The sequence below is a fragment of the Bos mutus genome, chromosome 25 (assembly GCF_027580195.1).
Source record: "Bos mutus isolate GX-2022 chromosome 25, NWIPB_WYAK_1.1, whole genome shotgun sequence".
Taxonomy (NCBI): domain Eukaryota; kingdom Metazoa; phylum Chordata; class Mammalia; order Artiodactyla; family Bovidae; genus Bos; species Bos mutus.
This window is the reverse complement of record NC_091641.1, coordinates 13784210-13806080: the sequence shown is the minus strand read 5'-3', so window position 1 is coordinate 13806080 and position 21871 is coordinate 13784210. Positions and strand designations below refer to the sequence as shown.

The window sequence follows — 21871 nt, the reverse complement described above, 5'->3', positions numbered from 1 at the left end:
AAAGGGTACAAGATAGCAACGCCATTAATGTAAGGAACAGTATCACAGCCAAAGGCTGTCACCCTATGTGCACAGAACACCTGGGAACAGGACCTGTTCATGTAGAGAATCTAGATGTGCACACATATTCCCAATGTTTGCAGTCATTTGAGGGTTGGTATTCATTTAAACAGACAGCTGCTCCATCCAGTACCACCAGCACAGACACTTTTTTAATACTTGACATTTCTTTTCCTCCCTGATCAGTAACAATCTATACTTTTGAGGGTATTTCTTTTGACTGATTAAACCATAAGTAATCTATCACTGATTTTTTTCACCCCTCCCAACAAAATGTAGCTTTTCTCATGTACTGTCTATTATTTCTCATGGGAATATAGGTTTAAGGCTTTGTCTCTTGTTTCAGGTTCAAAACATCTTGAGAATGTAACCAAATTTCTTTTCTTGGGTCACGTACTTTGACAGATATTGGTTCCCAGCAAGAGTAATCTCTCAACAAGGCCCATGTGTCCTCGGTTGGCCATGAGAGAAATGTCCCAGCGTAGATCATCTATACTTACGTACATAAAGGAAACAGGAACCTGAAGGGGCAGCCACGTTGGTCCTGGTCCAGACAGGTGCACGGTCAGACCTCCCACCACTTTGTCCACTGTGAGGACATAGACCATGCCTAGAAGTTCACTAAAAAAAAAAAAATTGGTGGACTGTATGTAACATAAAATTGACCATTTTCAAGTGTACAATTCAGTGTCATTAAAGTACATTCACAGATGTGCCACTATACATTTCTAGAATTTATTCATCATCCCAGGCAGAAACTTGGTACCCATTAAACAATAACTCCTCACTCCCCACCCCCTACAGTTCCCAGTAACCTCTATTCCACTTTCCTAATCAATTTGCCTATTCTAGCTCCTTCGTGTAAGGGAAATCATACTATATATATTCTTTTGTTTCTGACTTATTTCATTGATCATAATGTTTTCAAGGCTAATCCTTGCTGTTGCAAGTATCAGAATTTCTTCCCTTTTTAAGATTAAATTCCATTCTATGTACATATCAGACTTTAAAAATTCAGACTTAAATTGAAAAAAGTAGGAAAACCACTAGACCATTCAGGTATGACCTGAATCAAATCCCTTATGATGATACAATGGAAGTGACAAACAGATTCAAAGGATTAGATCTGATAGATAGAGTGCCTGAAGAACTATGGACCAAGGTTCATGATGTTGTACAGGAGGCAGTGATCAAGACCATCCCCAAGAAAAAGAAATGCAAAAAAGCAAAATGGTTGTCTGAGGAGGCCTTACAAATAGCTGAGAAAAGAAGAGAAGCTAAAGGTAAAGGAGAAAAGGAAAGATATACCCATTTGAATGCAGAGCTCCAAAGAAAAGCAAGGAGAGATAAGAAAGACTTCTTCAGTGAGCGATGCAAAGAAATAGAGGAAAACAATAGAATGGGAAAGACTAGACATCTCTTCAAGAAAATTAGAGATGCCAAGGGAACATTTCATGCAAAGATGGGCTCAATAAAGGACATAATGTTATGGATCTAACAGAAGCAGAAGATACTCAGAAGAGGTGGCAACAAAACACAGAACTATACAAAAAAGAGCTTCACAACCCAGATAATCACGATGGTGTGATCACTCACCTAGAGGAAAACATCCTGGAATGCTAAGTCAAGTGGGTCTTAGAAAGCATCACTACTGTGGAGGTGATGGAACTCCAGTTGACCTATTTCAAATCCTAAAAGATGATGCTGTGAAAGTGCTGCACTCAGTATGCCAACAAATTTGAAAAACTCAGCAATGGCCACAAGACTGGAAAAGGTCAGTTTTCATTCCAATCCCAAAGAAAGGCAATGCCAAAGGATGTTCGAACTACCATATAACGGCATTCAATCTCACACACTAGCAAAGTAATGCTCAAAATTCTCCAAGCCAGGCTTCAACAGTACGTGAACCGTGAACTTTCAGATGTTCAAGTTGGATTTAGAAAAGGCAGAGGAACCAGAGATCAAATTGCCAGCATCCACTGGATCATGGAAAAAACAAGAGAGTTCCAGAAAATGTCTACTCCTGCTTTACTGACTACACCAAGCCTTTGTGTGGATGATAACAAACTGTGGAAAATTCTTAAAGAGACGGAAATACCAGACCACCTTACCTGCCTCCTGAGAATTCTGTATGCAGATCAAGAAGCAACAGTTAGAATTGGACATGGAACAACAGACTGGTTCCAAATAGGACAAGGAGTACGTCAAGGCTGTATATCATCACCCTGCTTATTTAACTTATATGCAGAGTACATCATGAGAAACGCTGGGCTGGAGGAAGCACAAGCTGGAATCAAGATTGCTGGGAGAAATATCAATCACCTCAGATATGCAGATGACACCACCCTTATGGCAGAGAGTGAAGAAGAACTAAAGAGCCTCTTGATGAAAGTGAAAGAGGAGAGTGAAAAAGTTGGCTTAAAGCTCAACATTCAGAAAACTAAGATCATGGCATCCGGTCCCATCACTTCATGGCAAATAGATGGGGAGACAGTGGAAACAGTGACTGACTTTATTTTTCTGGGCTCCAAAATCACTGCAGATGGTGATTGCAACCATGAAATTAAAGACGCTTACTCCTTGGAAGGAAAGTTATGACCAACCTAGACAGCATATTCAAAAGCAGAGACATTACTTTGTCAACAAAGGTCTGTCTAGTCAAGGCTATGGTTTCTCTCTTGATCCAGTGGTTAAGACTTTGCCTTCCAATGCAGAGGGTGCTGGTTCAGTCTCTGGTCGGGGAGCTAAGAACCTACCTGCCTCACAGCCAAAAAACCAAAACATAAAACATAAGCAGTATTGTAACAAATTCAATAAAGATTTATTTTTTTTAAGTCTTGGGCTTCCCTAGTGGCTCACTGGGGCTTCCCTGGTGTCTCAGCTGGCAAAGAATCTGCCTGCAATGTGGGAGACCTGGGTTCGGTTCCTGAGTTGGCAAAATCCCCTGGAGAAGGGAATGGCTGCCCACTCCAGTATTCTGGCCTGGAGAATTACATGGACTGTATAGTCCATGGGGTCAAAAAGAGTCGGACATGACTAAGAGACTTTCACTAAAAAAATGGTCCACATCAAAAAGCTTACGGTCCACATCTTAGCCTTTATGCCAATCTTCCTCCATTATGGCCTTGATTTTTTTTTTAACGAAGAAATGTCAATTATTTTAAAATTCGAAATAATCTCGATCTTAAGGAAAATTAGCAACTATGAGACAAAGAACTACTGCCTTTATATTAAAAGTTTTTATTTTGGAATTTGATGCCCTAGGCTCGTTGGAATTCTTTTCTTTCAGAAATTTCTCTAATCCTTGGAATTTCATATCCTAGGGCCTTTGAGGAGACCTAGTTGTGGGAAACTCAGATTCCTGTAATATTTCTATCAAGGTTTTGATGGCACTGTGTCAATTTCTTCCTTTTTTATTTTCATTTAAACATTAACTGTCTAAAGATTTTCACAGGATTAGAGCCTTGAAAGTTACTCCCTGCCTTGTTTTGATTTTCTTTTGTAAAGTCTTAATGTTTTGAAAGCAGCTTTATTGAGAGATAATTCATATACCACACAAATATATAGTTAAAATGTACAGTTCAGTGGTTTCCATTATATTCACAGACTTGTGCAACCATGACCACAATAAATTTTTGAACATTTTCATTGTCCCCAAAGAAACTCTCCTTTAGTTATCACCCTTCAATTTGCCTCCCACCTTAGGCAGCCTTTAGTCTAGTTTCTGTGTCCATAGATTTGCTTATTCTGGACACTTCATATCAATGGAATCATATAATCCATGGTCTTTTGTTTCTGGCTTCTTTCACTTAGTATGTTTCCAAGGTTCATCTATATTACAGCATGTAGCAGTACTCCCTTCCCCTTTATGGGTGAATAATATTCCAATAAAGGACAGAAATGGTATGGACCTAACAGAAGCAGAAGATATGAAGAAGAGGTGGCAAGAATACACAGAAGAACTGTACAAAAAAAATCTTCACGACCCAGATAATCATGATGGTGTGGTCACTCACCCAGAGCCAGACATTCTGGTATGTGAAGTCAAGTGGGCCTTAGGAAGTATCACTATGAACAAAGCCATTGGAGGTGATGGAATTCCAGTTGAGCTATTTCAAATCCTGAAAGATGATCCTGTGAAGGTGCTGCACTCAATATGCTAGCAAATTTGGAAAACTCAGCAGTGGCCACAGGACTGGAAAAGGTCAGTGTTCATTCCAATCCCAAAGAAAGGCAATGCCAAAGAGTGCTCAAACTACCGCACAATTGCACTCATCTCACACGCTAGTAAAGTGATGCTCAAAATTCTCCAAGCCAGGCTTCAGCAATACGTGAACTGTGAACTTCCATATGTTCAAGCTGGTTTTAGAAAAGGGAGAGGAACCAGAGATCAAATTGCCAACATCTGCTGGGTCATCGAAAAAGCAAGAGAGTTCCAGGAAAATATCTATTTCTGCTTTACTGACTATGCCAAAGCCTTTGACTGTGTGGATCACAATAAACTGTGGAAAATTCTGAAAGAGATGGGAATACCAGACCACCTGGCCTGCCTCTTGAGAAACCTGTTATGCAGGTCAGGAAGCACCAGTTAGAACTGGACATGGAACAACAGACTGGTTCCAAATAGGACAAGGAGTACATCAAGGCTGTATATTGTCACCCTGCTTATTTAACTTCTATGCAGAATACATCATGAGAAACGCTGGGCTGGAGGAAGCACAAGCTGGAATCAAGATTGCTGGGAGAATTATCAGTCACCTCAGATATGCAGATGACACCACCCTTATGGCAGAGAGTGAAGAAGAACTAAAAAGCCTCTTGATGAAAGTGAAAGAGGAGAGTGAAAAAGTTGGCTTAAAGCTCAACATTCAGAAAACTAAGATCATGGCATCTGGTCCCATCACTTCATGGCAAATAGATGGGGAAACACTGGAAACAGTGGCTGACTTTATTTTTCTGGGCTCCAAAATCACTGCAGATGGTGATTGCAGCCATGAAATTGAAAGACGCTTATTCCTTGGAAGGAAAGTTATGACCAACCTAGACAGCATATTCAAAAGCAGAGACATTACTTTGTCAACAAAGGTCTGTCTAGTTGAGGCTATGGTTTTTCCAGTGGTCTTGTATGGATGTGAGAGTTGGACTATAAAGAAAGCTGAGGGCCAAAGAATTGATGCTTTTGAACTGTGGTGTTGAGAAGACTCTTGAGAATCCCTTGGACTGCAAGGAGATCCAACCAGTCCACCCTAAAGGAGATCAGTCCTGGGTGTTCATTGGAAGGACTGATGTTGAAGCTGAAACTCCAATCCTTTGGCCACCTGATGCAAAAAGCTGACTCATTTGAAAAGACCCTGTAGCTGGGAAAGATTGAGGGCAGGAGGAGAAGGGGACGACAGAGGATGAGATGGTTGGATGGCATCACCGACTCAATGGACGTGGGTTTGGGTGGACTCTGGGAGTTGGTGATGGACAGGGAGGCCTGACATGCTGTGGTTCATGGAGTAGCAAAGAGTCGGACACGACTGGGCGACTGAACTGAACTGAATATTCCATTGCATGGATATTGCCCATTTTGTTTATCCATTCATCATTTGGTGAACATTTGAGCTGTTTCCACTTTTGGGCTATGATATCGCTGTTGTGAACATCTGTGTACATCTTTTTGTTTCGCCATGTCTTCCATTCTGTTGAGTCTCTAGGAGTGGAATTACAGGGTCAAATACAAACTCAATGCTTAACTTTTTGAGGAATTGCCAATCTGTTTTCCTAAGTGGCTATGCCATCTAACTTAAAAAAAAATTCCCCGTGGGGTCACGGGGATAAAGGCTTTGAAGCTGCTACTTTCACATTCTCCGTGGACTCAATAGTAAAGTATTAGATGGTGCCAATGCCGGCGGGATTCCTTCCAGTATGGTTTTGGTCACAGCCTGGGTGACTCGGTTCCATAATTATTACATAGCCCAATCCCGGCTGCACCTGCTATGTTTTGGCATCTTCAGTTTGTGTGGATAAAGGGAGGGACAATAAAGTTACCCTTCTCTGGATATGTATGAAGGGACCTTTTTCTTCATCCATTCCGTTAATCTAGGGGCTTCCTCATGACCCATCCTCACAAAGATATTAGCCAACAGAGGATGGGGTGGGGGTAGCCCAGATACTCCCTCTCTGGCTAGCAGACTTCAAAGCAGGGACAGAGACCCAATTCTAAAGGTCTCCGGAGGCTCATTTCCACAAATGTTTATTAGGACGATGTCTGTGATGATCTACAAAATGTCTCCATTCCTTTACTGAATAATCCCTTATTTCCATGGCTTCCTGCCCTCCACTCTCATCTTGCCCCACTTTAATTATCTTCATGGGTGTCACAGGCTGAGCTGATTCATCAAAAATTATAGCACCAGCCAGAGAGGGCAGAACTCAACCCATGGAGATTCTGAGCTTGCTTTCATTTGGCTAGTGCTCAAAGCAGCAACCATGGGACTGAATTTGTAGCTGACTTGACATTGGTTTGCATTTCCCTTCTGATCCATTTAAGCTCCTGGAGTTTGGATTCTTTCATTTCCAGATTTCACTTGACAGTTTTATTATTAATAAGTATCTCATTTCAAAATCTCTGCTATTTCAAACCAAGGATGGCTTGTTCGTTTTCATCTGCTTTATCGGAATTATCTTTTTTAGGAGCTGTGTTTGTTTATTTAAGTTATTATTTATTATTTGGCTGCATCTGGCCTCAGCTGCAGCATGCGGGATCTTTGTTGTCTCACGCAGTGAACGGTCTCTCTAGTTGTGGCTTAGCTGCCCACTGGCATGTGGGATCTTAGTTCCCTGACCAGGGATTGAATCCGAGTCCCCTGCATTGCAAGGCGGGTTCTTAACCACCTGATCACCAGGGAAGTCCTATCCTTTTTCTTTTTAAATAATGCCTTAGCCATTAAGAGTGAGGAGGCTTTCAGTAAGTCCTACTTCAGACACCAGCTGCATGAATGGTGGCAATTAAGGAGAAGGGATACGCTACCCACTCCAGTGTTCTTGGGCTTCCCTATGGCTCATCTGGTAAAGAATCTGCCTGCAATGTGGGAGACCTGGGTTTGATTCCTGGGTAGGGAAGATCCCCTGGAGAAGGGAAAGGCTACCCACTCCAGTGTTCTGGCCTGGAGAATTCCATGGACTATAGTCCATGGGGTCGCAAAGAGTCGGACACGACTGAGAGACTTTCACTTTCACTTAACAGGGTTCAGTTGCTCAGGAAACTCATAGGGCAATGCTACAGTTTATTACAGGAAAAAATAAATAGCAACAGTATTAAAGTAAGGACATGCATTATAGCCAAAGACTATTCCATAGCAAAAGGTCTGGAAAGACCAGGTCCTATTGTCCATTTTTTATAAGAACCAAGACAGAAATCACTTTTTCTCTTGGATCAGGAACCATCAACATGTGCATGAAAACTTTGGAACAGGGAGCCCAAAGCAGAGTCCTTTAAAGATCTTGCCGGTCATATAGGTACATTCCTCAATGGCAGAGCCCCCTGTGGGGCCTCAAGAAGCCCAGGTGTAAATTATCAGTCTGATTATTATCAATAAATAATGCTGAGAAGCTGACATAAACCATTCTAAAGCTCCTTGAACCCAAGGGTTTACAAAGCAACGCTTCATCAGTATGTTGACCAGGGGTTGGGACCCTGCCTGAACTTTCACAAAACAGTTAAAGTTTGTTGTGGTCTTACCGTGGTTAACTGTCACAGCACATATCTTTTGACAGCATTTTACAGTTTACACAACATTTGGAGGATTTTTTGTTGTTGTTGTTCAGTCGCTAAGTTGTTTCTGACTCTTTTGTGACCCCATGGACTGCAGCATGCCAGGCTTTCCTGTCCTTCACCATCTCCCAGAGTTTGCTGAAACTCATGTCCATTGAGTCTGTGATGCCATCCAGCCATCTCATCCTCTGCCACCCCTTTTTTCTCCTGCCCTCAATCTTTCCCAGCATCAGGGTCTTTTCCAGTGAGTTGGCTCTTTGCATCAAGTGGCCAAAGTATTGGAGCTTCAGCTTCAGCATCAGTCCTTCTAATGAATATTCAGGGTTGGTTTCCTTTAGGATTGACTGGTTTGATCTCCTTTTAGTCCAAGGGACTCTCAAGAGTCTTCTCCAGCACCACAGTTCAAAAACATCAATTCTTCAGTGCTCAGTTTTCTTTATGGTCTTCGACTTGAGTAAGTGGATGTTATTTTCTCCACCTTAGGAATGAAGAGTCTGAGGTTCGGAGTGTTTGTGACCTACTCAAGGGGATCCACACAGTGAACAGCAAAGCCAGGACTAGACTCCAAATCCCACCTCCAACCAGAGTCTCCTGCTCTCCTTCCTGCTGTCGAGGTATACCTTCCTTCCCAGCAAATTGTTTATCCTCAGTGAGTCCCCCATCATTATCACCAATGACATCCTTTTGTATCTGTTGGAATTCACATTTCTTCTTTTATGAAATGTTTACTGTTCTTTCACTTATGCAACAGTGTTTATTGATTCTGATATTTCATCGAGTGTAAGATGTTCATTGATTCAATAACAGCTTTTCAGAAAAAGAATTACATAAGTGTGTATGAAAATAGTGGAGTTAAAATGTTTTTATTTCTTTTTGGACTTTGATGCACAGAATTGACATGACTTATTTTTAATTTATAACAGCATATATTTATCCTGACACAATGACCTACCACACTGCTGTTCACTTTCACAATCCAGGTTTAAGTTTAGTTCACATTCACCAACTGATTTAAAGAACCTACGGCCACTTGTAGCTATTTATTGCTTGCATTGTCATGCTTGTCAAAGCCTCCACTTGTAATTTGATTGACTTTACCATCTTTAAGGTTGAAGGTATAATCTTGAGGATTAAAATATCTTTGGTTTAATTATTTTCTACTGGAAGTTAAGCAGCTTCTTTTGAAAACCAGCTGACAGCTATTAATACTTTTGTCAAAGGTAAGTGTTTCAGGGTACAGTCATTCTGTTTCACGACTCTTGAATGACTTCACAGTGGCATCTCCTAGGTTTGACCTACTTTAAGATACTTAGCAGCTTCTGCTGCCTTTGTCACATGATAAACCATCTTCATAATCAATGACTTTCTAATTCAATGGTGAATCACAGTGTTTTCCATTTTTATTAGCTATCTAGTGGATACAAAATAAAAATTTTAAGTTATGCATAAAATATAAACAATAACTTAAATTTGTTAAATAGCTGTGTGCTCATGACCCTTTTTAAGATAGGGAACATTCCAATTACCTTTGAATTGGCTTGTGCGCTTTTGCCCGAGTCCATCATTCTAACACTTAGCATGAAGACTGTGCATCTTTTTCTTAATGATTAATTGTTTAACGCTTTATTTAATTTTATTTTTGGTTGTTCTGGGTCTTCGCTGCTTTGTGCCAGCTTTCTCTAGTTGCAGTGAGTGGGGGTTACTCTTCATTGCAGTGCACAGGCTTCTCATTTTGCTGGTCTCTCTTGTTGTGGAGCATGGGCTTCAGCAGTTGCAGCATGCAGGCTTCAGTTGTTGAGGCCAAGCTCTAGAGCAAAGCCTCCGTAGTTGTGGCTTAGCTGCTTCGTGGCATATGGAATCTTCCCAGACCAGGGATCAAACCCATGTCCCCTGCATTGGCAGGCAGATTCTTACCCACTACGCCACCAGGGAAATCCTGTGCCTCTTTTCCTCTTGATTTTTGTCAGAGTTCTACCAATTATGTATGCATCTCTAAACAATATGTCCATTATATTAGCATGTTTGGAAATTTTTTTTACAGTGGAATTATGCTTCAATGTATCATTGTGTGACTTGCTCCCTGAGATTGAGCTTCTTTGCTGTGTCAGCAGTTTTCAATTATTTTTCACTGCTCTTTTGTATTGTATTTGATTATATATGAATATACCTAAGGTTTACAGGCTTGCATTTGACTGTATGAGCATTTGTTTTTCCCCTCCCCTTAATTCTTAGTGATTACAAACAGTGGTCTGGGGGGGTGGGGTGGGAGGAAGACTCAAGAGGGAAGGGATGTATGTATGCATGCTGCTACTGCTATTAAGTCGCTTCAGTCGTGTCCGACTCTGTGCGACCCCATCGACGGAAACCCACCAGGCTCCCCCGCCCCTGGGATTCTCCAGGCAAGAACACTGGAGTGGGTTGCCATTTCCTTCTCCAATGCATGAAAGTGAAAAGTGAAAAGGAAGTCGCTCAGTCGTGTCCAACTCTTAGCGACCCCATGGACTACAGCCTACCAGGCTCCTCCATCCATGGGATTTTCCAGGCAAGAGTACTGGAGTGGGGTGCCATTGCCTTCTCCGATATGTATGCATACATTTGCCTAATTCACATTGTTGTGCAGCAGAAACTAACACAACACTGTAAAGCAATTATAGTCCAAAAACAACCAAAACAAAAAACGAACCAAAAAAATAGCGGTGCTATAAACATTACTAGGTCAATTTGTGCAGACGTGCAAGTGTTTTTCCAGGGTAACAGTCTCCGGAGATTATGTATATCTTCAAGTTTACTGGACAATGCCAATTTATTTTACAAAAATCTTTAAAATCATTTTACAAATAAATTTCATAATTTTGATTGCAGCAAGGGATACTTTTATCAGCAGTGATTAATCCCGGAGCAGAGAGACACACAGACACACACGCACACACTTTACACACACACCCATCAAACACTAAATATGCACTGCCTGAAACCTTGTACAAAAAGCACAGGGACACACAGAGATCCACAAACATGCACCACTCATGCATACTCGGCGCAATCACTCTGACTACACACCACTCTTACACAGAACACGCAAAAGAACGTCCCGCACTCCACGCTGGCACGCACGCACCCCACGTACTCACGTGCGAGCCCGCCACGTGACCCCGCTAGGAAGCGTGGCCTCCGCCTCCAGCGACTGAGGAGTCTTGTCCCCGCCGCGCCGCCGTCGGACGCCAGGTGTCGGAGGTCAAGGCGGCGTTGGCCGTGGCGTTTTTTTCTACCCGGAAACCACGGAAGCCGGACCTGGTGACGAGACCGTGTCGCGGCGGCGGGAGCCCGACTGGCCTCTGGTCCTCGCGTCGGCCCCGCGGAGCCGGACGCTGCCCCCGGCGCGGCGGGGAGAATGGTGCCGAGCGGCCCCGGGCCGGCCGCGCGCCGCCGCTAGTGAGCTCCGAGCGGCCGCGGGCGTCCGGCGAGCAGCTGGCCCGGCCGGGCCCGGGGCGCGCCGCTGCCCACCGGGGCGGGGTGAGCCAGGGCGGGCGGGGGTCAGGGCTTGGCCGGGGCTGACGAGGGCCGGGAGGGGATGAACTGGCTTGGTTTCGCCCTCACGTCTCGGGCTGCAGCCCCGACTCCAGCTGCTGATGGGGGTTGGTCCTGGTCCGGCCTAGGCTGGTGGCCTCGGCCTGGGTCGCCGGCCACCGGGGTTTGTCCATTCGCGTCCCCGGAGCCAGCGTTCCCTGGAGGCCCTCGAGATGGCAGGACTTGCCACGTCTGGAGCCGAGGCCTGGATAATTTGGATTTGGCACGGGGAACTTGGTGGTGGTTTGCCTTTGTTGACTTTGGGACGCGTTTGCGTTATTCTTCCGTTTGCGAAGGATACACATTTCAAGATGGGAGGGAGAGACTTGGGTACATGCGACACTTGAAGTGAACTAGTGGTATTTTTTTGTGTCAAGCTTGGTAACTATCCAGAGCGGGGGTGGATTATCATCCTCACTTATATTTTAATAAACTAAATTGAGTGGCTTCAAGGTAATCTAGAGGCCGGTAATTCTAGTTCCCTTGATAGGCACCCTCTGGAATAAGACTAGGCCTGTTGTGCTGCTTTCGATCGTGTAAACACCATAATCGGTGGACAGCTGGTGAGGGGGCCTTTGTTGAAGAATCCGGTGTCTGTAGTTTAGTTCTCAGCCGATGACAGCCTTGGCTGAGTGTTGAATGATGAGCTGCTTTGCGGTCTGCCTGAAAGCAGGAAAGCTTGTGGTTGCTGAATTGCTACTTTCCCGCCTCAAAGGTGAGCCCTCTCGGGGAGGTAGCGGGAGGCAAGACCCCAGGGTTGGTGATGACTGTTGGTTTGTCCCTGTAGCATTCTTTTTGGTGAGCTTGGAGTCTGAGCTTTTTGTATCCCATCTGTAGATAGTGCTCGGTTCCAGCTTGAATGATAAAAGCACCCTCCGCTCCCTCACTGCATCTAAGAAATCTCAAAGGAAATAGACCTGTTGTGCAGCTGAGATATACTTTATGACTCCAAGACTGTTTACTCTGGGAGTAAGGAGACAGTGTGTTGACTTCCTAGTAAAGGTTGGGAAGAATTTCTGTGGCCTAATTGAGACGGACTGGAATCAGGGCTGCGGAGGGCGTCTGGGTTCTAGGATCACAAATGCTGATGGAGCGCACCTGCTCTGTTGGCGCGGGAGCTGCAGCTGCTGCAGGGAAGCGAGACAGACCTAAGTGCAAATATAGTTTTTGCTGGCCAGGGACTTAATTAGAGAAAGGGATGGGGGATAAAACGTGGCAGGACTTAATTGCCATATAGAGACACCAGCTATTAGAGATTTCCTTCTGATTAGGATCAGAAAACCTTCCTAAAGGAAGTGACTTTTTAAAAAGACTTTTTAATTTTTTTGTTGTGGTACAGCCGATTAACAAACTATGTTGCAATAGTTTGAGACGAACAGTGGAGGGACTCAGGCATACATATACATGTATCCATTCTCCCTCTAGCCCCAGTCCCATCCAGGCTGCCACATAACCTTGAAGGAAGTGACTTTTGAGGTGGACCTTGAAGGATGGGGAGGGTTTGGGTCATTACAGATGTGCTGGGAAATAGAAAGCTTGGGCCTTTGGTGGAAGGGCACCGGGTCTAGGTAGCTAGGCAGTAGGTGTCTGGAAGTACTCGCAGAGACAGCTGGTTAAGGGTTGAATGCTTTTCTGCTTCAGAAAAACACAGGCTACCGAGTCTGACTTCTGGTGGTTTTCTGGGCTAGAGAACTGTTTGCATTTGATGTATGTGTCTTCTTTTGTTAAACAGCCAATGACACGAAGCAGTGCTTAACTCATTTTAAAGACAATGAAAAAAGATGCTGATTGTAATTCCTGTCTGGTATTAACAATCAGGAAATTAAATGTGCTGTCCTCGAGTGGTTTATGTGCCTGTGTTTAGTTTGCAGGAGCACAGATCTAGTAACATCTCTGCCACTCTGGCTTCAGCCGAGTGATAAATGGCAGACTTTTAGCCATCACCTGAGTGTTTTTAATGACACTTAGTTCACCTCACAGAGATGTTGTTTGTTTCTATTACCCAGTTGTTGAAGAACTGTTGAGGCTGTTCAAACAGGACACCACCATGTAATTGCCCTGGAATGTTATGATTAGTCTTAGGACCTCACTGGCTTCAGCCGTAGCTTTTCGTTAAACATACTAGGGACCAGCTTAACTTTTTACTCCTCCTTTTTGACTCTTCTTCCCTCTCTCCCCACTGCTCTGTCTCCTCCTTGTTACAGTCAAGTGTCTGAAAAAGAGTGGTCCTAACAGGGATGGCAGATCTACGGGATGTTTTTGTCACTGTTAACCTGCTACAGAGTGATACTGACTTGTGAGAGGGCTTTAGAATATTTTAAGAAAAGTTAAAAAATTTTTTTTCACTGAGACATTCCAATTAAAATGAAAAAAAGGTAATGGAGGAAAGATGATAAGAGTTTTTAGCAAATTAAATTTCCATTTAGGATTTGTTTGGTAAATGTAGAAATCCTTAAATTATCTTTTCCATACCAGAGGTATGCACTCTTTCTGTGTATAATTATAAACCTGGGGACTGTAGAGCAGTGTCTGATGGCGCTGGCATTTGCCATTTTGGGCTGTTTGTTTTAAAATGCTGTTTTCAGAACATATCCCAGTCTTGATACTGTGTTCAGATGTTATGATTCCATGTTGTGTTCATTTAATCTTGTCATCACTCATGATTTGTTTTCTTAAGTATCTGTTAATTAAACCCCAAATCATTACATCTCAATCCAAAGATACTTTCAGTTTGGTTTTTAAGTAGGTCAGCAGTTAAAAAACTAAGAACAAAGAGATGAGTTATTTTCAATTTTGGGACTAAGATGAATTTATTTGTTAAAAAGAGGGATCATGTTGGAAATTCCCATGATTTTATGTCATGATTTTGAAAACGGAACGATGCATTAGTTACAAGTAAGTAGAAATACAGCCAGTCTGAATTTTGGAAAATAAGTCATGAAATTATATCAGCCCACATTGTTTTCCTTTTGTCTTTATTTGAGTACTGTCATTGCCTAAAATGCACATGTAGCAACTGAACCTTTATGCTTTCTGTTATTTCCCTTTTGATCATTTAAACTTGTTGAGTGAAACAAGTTTTTGAGAGTCTCTTCTGCCTTGTAAGTTGTATTAGATTAAGAAATAAGAAACTATTGGCAGGAGATTCCACTCATCTTTGCTTTATACCCTGGTAAAGGTGCTGAAGTGGGAGTTGCCTTGCTAAAGAGATGGGAAATAAGGTAACCGTTTTAAACTTCAGAAAAAGTCCATCTTAATTGTGCTCATATTGAAGTCAGCTAAAATACACTATCCGTGGTATGTGAATTTTTTTCCTCCTGTCAGGCATTTGACTTGAAACCTACTTATCAACCCTGGTGTTGTGATTGATAGCACAGGTTTTGAGGTCAGGTGGATTAAGTCAGAATCTCAATTGAGTACTTCCTGTGACTTTTTGTAATACAACCTTGTATAAATTAACCCCTTTTGATTTCAGTTTCCTCTTGGGTAAAGTGAGGATAGGCATATTTACTTGGCAGTGTTGTGAGGATTAGGAAATATGTATGTAAAGCACTTGGCATAGAGCCTGGCCCCGCACATGTTAAATGGTGGCTATTAAAAATGATCCTTAACCCCTAATGGGAGAGGTTTCTACTTATATCACTATTGATGTCTTAATTGCAAAATTGTATGACTGCTACTCAGTGTGTATCTCACTTGATGGGGTGGACTCTGTATTCACCATCTCCTGGGAGGCACTGGAGCACTTGGTTAATGTCCAGGCCTTGAAGTCTGACGGGACTTGAATCCACATTCATTTAGGACTTCGGGCAGCTTAGCCACTTCCTTATGCCTGAATTTCCTCATCTGTAAAGTACAGATGTCAAGAGGATAAAATATGTGCAAAACTCTTAGAACATCGTGCTTCACTCATCAAAGTGGGTGGTAATGTTAGATGTTACTGTTGAGCACCTTCCCAGCGCCAGGCCTTGCCCGAGGGAGGTGTGCAGAGAGCGTCACAGAAATGAGAGCCCACAGGAGCAGGATGCGTTTGGAGTTCAGTTGGGCCGAAGGAGGCAGTGGGGCTGGAGAAAAGCCACTGTTGAGAGACACTGCAGCCGTGGGAGCAGTGGGGCTGGTAACCGGTAACTGCTGGGGTGTAGGAGAGAGTCCCGAATGGCTGGCAGGGGTCCTGGGTAGAGAGCTGTCTTTCTTTACGAGGAGAAGCTGATGTGGAGACTTTGGATAGGCTTTGACCTTGACGGGTGGTTCGAGGTGCCTGTGGGTCCTCTCCGTGGAATGTTCCAGTAGATGGATATTTCCATCTGGAGTGAGGAAGTAGGTGAAATTGACAGGAAGCTGTGAATGAGTGTGTCCACCTTGAACAGAGGCCCAGCTGGAGCCCGGGGGGACCCCCAAGTTTTGAAGAAGAGTGAGAAGGAAGAGCAGCCAGGAGAGGGAGGTCCTGGCAGCTGGAAGGTGGGGTCGCCCTTGGCGTCCATTGCCACCGGGAGGTAATAAGGACCGAGACCCAGACCTCGGCTTCAGCGTCCAGACCTTTGTGGAGACCTTGACGTTTTTCTTAGACTTTGTTGCTCTGCATTTGCTTCTCTGAGGGTCTTTTCCATCTGCATTCACTTTTTTGTGGGGGAGGGAGGTGATTTTTCAGTGCTGGAGAGCTGGGTGTTGAGACTGCCCAGCGTTTCTTTGAGATGAGCCTGTGTCCTCATCTCTACTGAGTCTTGGATAATCCGGCATCGCATCCATTAATGTTCTATATTAGCCTTAGGGTTTATAGCAACCAGCCTTAAAACCCTTTGACTGTCTTAAACATCACAGGATATTTGAGAAGGCTACTTTAATTTTTACACTCAGAATGAGCCTCTCCCACATCAAGGTGACTGCCTGGCCTTTTCTCTTAGCATAAGACCAGCATATTTCCCACAGTGGGCGTTAGGACAAGCTTGCCTCCCTCACCCTCCCTGTAGAGTCCCCTGTGGGTTCTTCCACCACTTCCCTGACTCCTAGTCTCCTCAGAACTTTGAAAAGGGTGTGACTTTATAAAAGAGTTTTAAGGAATTTCTCATTTAGCCTAAGGTCAAAAATTCAGTTTAATAAAATGGTGGTTTTATTGTTCATGTGAAGTGAACTTTTTGATCTGGGTCACGAGTAGTGGTTTAGTGTAACTTAAAAGAAGTCAGGAACCGTTTAGGAAGTATCTGGGAGTGTGGAATCCCCATCCTGTGCAGAGATTCTAGTTTTAAACTGGAACGAGTCGCCATGTGGTATACTTTAAAGTACGTGGGCTGTGGAGAGGGGCAGAGAGATGCACAGAGGACTCGTGTATCGGCATGATGAGTGTTAATTTACTTCCTTTCCAATAAAATATCATAATTGCTAACTTATCTATTTCTGCCTTCGCTGTTCCCTCGGGAGGCCTTCCTCTTTCACCGGCTCGCTCTCTGCCTGTGGATGTGTTGGTTTCCTCACTTCTCGTGACCCCCCACAGCCCTGCCTCCCTCTCATTTGAACCAGTGGGGTCCCCCTGTTATCATCTCTTTACCGTCTGATTCCCCCCAGCCAGAGTGAGGTTTCAGGGATCCCCAGTGATCTCTCCAGGTGGAGGATTGTGTTTATGCAAGCTCAAGTTCACCTGAGTACTTTTTAAAACACCAGGAAGCTCAGACACCCTTTCTTTTGTTACTGCTAATGCTGGGTCACTTCTTAGCAATATTTGGCTGATACTTCCTCCTCCTTGACACTCTTCTATGCCTTGTAGGACCCTTCACCATCCTGGGCACCCATTTAGCTCAAGGTCACCCCACCCCAACCCCAGGCTCTCCCAGCCTCTGCCCCAGTGGAGGAGCCCACGCTTGTCTGGGGAAGCTCTGCACCACCTGCCCTGGGAGCACGCAGCACCGGGCTGTCTGGAGGAGTCTAGTCCATGTTCTGATTTTAGTTTGTAGTCAATGTTCTGATTTTAGTTTTGGTTTCTCATAAATCCAAACACAGATCGCCACAAGAAAGGCTTTGCCTTTCTTTAGCACAAGGACATATTAAACAACTGTCCTGTTTTCTGTTTTGTGTTTTTTTTTTTCTCTAGGTGGGTTTAACAAATTTTCTTTCTTGTTTATTGCCTTTATTAATGAAGAGAATGAATGGAATTAAGGTTTAATGAAATTTTATTTGGACCAGGAGACCAGCAGGGTCAATTGACAGTCATTTATAAATTTTAGTTAGAAATTATTATAAATCTCGTGATGGAAATGTTAAAGAAAGACATAAAATCTCACCACCTAAAAGTAACCACCCTTGTTTACATGTGAGGGTGTGGTATGTGTTTTTTTTTCATATTGGTGCTTGTGTAGCTCTCATACTTTAAAAACCTGAAATAACCTCATTTTGTGTGTTTTAGATCTGTGTTAATGGCTACATAGTTTTCCTACTGGGGCTTTAACCACTTCCCTACTATTGTTAGATATCTGGTTTTCCAGTTCTTAAAATTGTATATACTCCTGAGAAGACTGTCATAGTAGTTAAGTCTCTGTTTTCAGCAGTGAGGGTTTTCTCAGGTTAACTTGTCAGAGGCAGAATCACAGGAGAGTGTGCTGAGCTTTGGTGCTGTGGGCATGTACCGCCAGGCTGGTCTCCAGAAAGCTTGTAATAGCCTCTTCTCTCCCCCTTTTTAAGATCTCCTAACTTGCGGGTTGCTGGAGTTAACCCTAGGGTAATCTCAGCATTGCCTTTTGCTTACTTAAAAAGCTGCAGCCTGCTGTTCAGTGTTGTCCTTAAACTCGTCTCAGAGCTCCGGGTCCCGAATCGATGGACTTTGGTTGTGGGCACTCACACTTGTGAAGTTGGCTCTTGACTGAGTTCTGTGTGCCCTACCTACCTAGGCTTTGCAGGGAGGCAGGTCCACAGCCCAGGTCAGTTCTTATCGTTATCCTGGTGAACATCTCCGATTGGGGGTGGGATGCATGAGTGTAGGAGAGGTCAGCTGGTGTGCTTTCTCCTCCCTGTAGAGCTTAACTTATTTTTAATTAAAAGTGAGACATTTACTGTTGAGAGGATGACAGAACTTTTCTTGTAATTCTTTGCAGGGGAAATAAATTTGTTTAGCCCTTGTTAATTCATCTTTGAAAACACTTGTGAATGGTGGAAAGGAATTTTAACTTTGAAGTTAAATGAAGTATTTGGACTTTTAATAATTTCACTAAAAAAAACAAAAAATGCTTTTACTTTTTAAGTGAATCCAATAGGCCTCCTCTGGAACTTGCTCTAATTAAATTGGTGTATGTTGACATTGCTTGCTAATTTGTGGTTATTTATGTTGAGATATATATACATGTTTATATGTATATGTGTGTTTATATATATGTGTGTTTATTTTCTAGAGTGATGCGGTTTTAATGATAGCTTTAGAAGGGAATTCAAATTTTTTTTGTTTTTCTAAATATTTCATTATTGTAGTTCCACATAGTGAATAGTCCTAATTATTTTATATGCAATTCAGATTTCATTGTTTTCTTAATAAATGGAGCTCTAATTTACTGTTGACATTTTTGTTTCTGAAACCTACTAATATTTTATTTTTTAATTGAAGTATAGTTGATTTACAATATTAGTTTCAGGTGTACAACATAGTGATTTAATACTTTTATAGATTATGCTCTCTTTAGAAGTCTTATAAAATATTGGCTGTATCCCCTAATAGTGTCCACTACCTCTTTGTAGCTTATTTATAGATGGTGCTTTGTCCCTCTTAACCCTCTCCTGCTATTTTGCTCCTCTCCCCTTCTCTCTTCCCACTGGAAACCACTAGTTTGGTGTATCTGTGAGTCTGTTTCAGTTTTGTTATATTCATTTGTTTGTTTCATTTTTTAGATTGTACCTATAAGTGATAAAATGCAGTATTTGTCTTTCTCTGACTTATTTCACTAAATATAAGACCCTCCAGGTCCACCTGTGTTGTTGCAAGTGTCAAGATTCATTCTTTTTTATGGCTGAGTACTAATCCATTATACGCATATGGAATATCTTCTTTTATTCATTCATCTGTTGATGGACACTTAGGACATAGGTTGCTTCCATGTCCTGGCTGTTGTAAACAGTGCTGCTGTGAACACTGGGGTGCATGTATCTTTTTTAATTATTATTTTTGTAATAATATATACCCAGATATATACCCAGGAGTGGAATTGGTGGATCATATTGGTAGTTCTATTTTTAGTTTTTTGAGGAACTTCTGTACTGTTTTCCATAATGACTGCATCAATTTACATTCCCACCAGCAGTTTACTAGAGTTCCCTTTTCTACATCCTTGCCAACATTTGTGGTTTGAAGCCTATTTAGTGAATAGAGAGTTCTATTGCTCAGCATCCTTGACAGTATTTGGTATTGGCAGTGTTGTGAGTTTTGGCCTTACTAATAAATGTGTCCTGGTACCTTGTTTTAATTTGCATTTCCTGATGGTATATGATGTGGGAGCATCTTTTCATATGTTTATTTGCCACCTGAAAAATCTTTGTTGAAATGTCTGTTAAGCACATTGGCTAATTTTTAAATTGTGTTGTTTATTTTCTCATTGTTGAGTTTTTATAGTTCTTTGCATGTTTTGGAGAACAGTCCTTTATCAGGTGTCTTCTGCAAATATTTTATCCCAATCTGTGCTTGTCTTCTTATTCTCTTGACAGTGTCTTTTGTAGAGCAAAAATCCTTCATTTTAATGAAGTCTAACTTACCACTTCCTTTTTTCATGAATGGTGCTTTTGATATCCTTATCTAAAAAGTCATCACCAAACTCAGGGTTTTCCCAGTGTACCTTCTAGAAGTTTTGTAGTTTTGCATTTACTGTACGGTCTGTGATCCATTTTGAGTTCGCTTTTGTTAAGAGTGTAAGGTCTGTGCCTGCTGCTGCTGCTGCCAAGTTGCTTCAGTCATGTCCGACTCTGTGCGACCCCACAGATGGCAGCCCACCAGGCTGCCCTGTCCCTGGGATTCTCCAGGCAAGAACACTGGAGTGGGTTGCCATTTCCTTCTCCAGTGCATGAAAGTGAAAAGTGAAAGTGAAGTCGCTCAGTCGTGTCCGACTCTTCGCGACCCCATGGACTGCAGCCCACCAGGCTCCTCCATCCATGGGATTTTCCAGGCAAGAGTACTGGAGTGGGGTGCCATTGCCTTCCCCGGGTCTGTGCCTAGATTCATCTTTTTTGGCGTGCATATGTCCAGTTGTTCCAGCAGTATTTGTTGGAAGACTTGTCTCTGCGTCCTTGTGTTGACTTTGGTCCTTTGTCAGAGACCAGCTGCCTGTCTTTACGTTGGTCTGTGTCTGAGTTCTGTGTTCTGTTTCGCTGATACAGTTGTTTTTTTGCCACTACCACACCTCTTGACTACTTAGCTTTATAGTAAGTCTTGAAGTCAAGTAGAGTCAGCCCTCCCACTTTGTTCTTCTCCTTCAGTATTAACTGTTTTGGTTTTTTACCTCTCCATATAAACTGTAGAGGAAGTTTGTTGATACCCATAAAATAGTTTGCTGGGATTTTGATTGGGATTGTGTTGAATCTGTAGGTCAAGTTGGGAGGAACTGACATCTTGACATACTGAATCATTGTATTGACGAACATGAAATATCGCTCCATTTATTTAGTTCTTTGATTTTGTTCATGAGAGTTTTGAACGTGTACGTGAAGTCGCTCAGTCGTGTCCAACTCTTTGCGACCCCATGGACTGTAGCCTACCAGGCTCTTCTGTCCATGGGATTTTCCAGGCAATAGTACTGGTGTGGATTGCCATTTCCTTCTCCAAGGGATCTTCCCAACCCAGGGATTGAACCCAGGTCTCCCGCATCGTAGATAGACGCTTTACCGTCTGAGCCACCAGGGAAGTCAAGTTTTCCTCATATAGATCTTGTACATATTTGTTAGATTTATCCTTAAGTATGTGGCAAGGGGAGTGCTAATGTAAATGATACTGAGTCGTTCCTGTTGGAACCTAGAAGAGCAATTGGCTTTTGTATATTAGCCTCGTATTCTGCAATCTTACTGAAATTACTAATTTATTTTTCAGTGTAAGTCTGGACTCATTTGATTCATTTAATAAACTTATATTTTAAAATTACCTACTTTGTGTTTAGATATTGATAAAGTAGAGACGGTAAGATGTTGTGTCTCCTAGCAAGAGGCTTACAGCTTGGTTGGGAAGGTAGACATGTGCACAGGCAGCTGCAGTGAGGTATTTCATTCTGTGTGAGAAATTTTTGGCGTATACTGGGGACATAAGGTGAAAGTCACTTCTCCCTGAGGGACTGCTAGGGGTGGGAAATGTTTCATAGGATGAGGTAACCCTTCAGCCGGAACTTGAAAGAGGGGAGTTGAAGTGGTGAGAAATGGCGTATGACAGTCAGGAGGACCTGTGGACTCAGAGGCCTGCAACTGTAGTGTTGTCTAATGTGTTCTAGGAATTGTAGGCAGTCAGTCAAACCATTAAGCAGACAAGACGTAGTTTAT

The 21871-nt window shown here is 42.7% G+C and overlaps 1 protein-coding gene across 3 annotated transcripts in view; it reads left to right on the top strand.

Moving 5' to 3' along the window:
* TMEM248 (transmembrane protein 248) overlaps window positions 1-21871 on the top strand; it is a 42280-nt gene that overhangs the window by 4151 nt on the left and 16258 nt on the right. For 2 of the 3 annotated variants that reach the window (XM_005889878.3, XM_070362948.1), the window contains exon 2: window positions 8303-8433. The gene's annotated coding sequence lies outside the window, so the exon portion shown is untranslated. Of the gene's footprint in view, window positions 1-8302; window positions 8434-11071; window positions 11333-21871 lie in introns of those variants that run through there. The other variant, XM_070362947.1, reaches the window with a different exon arrangement.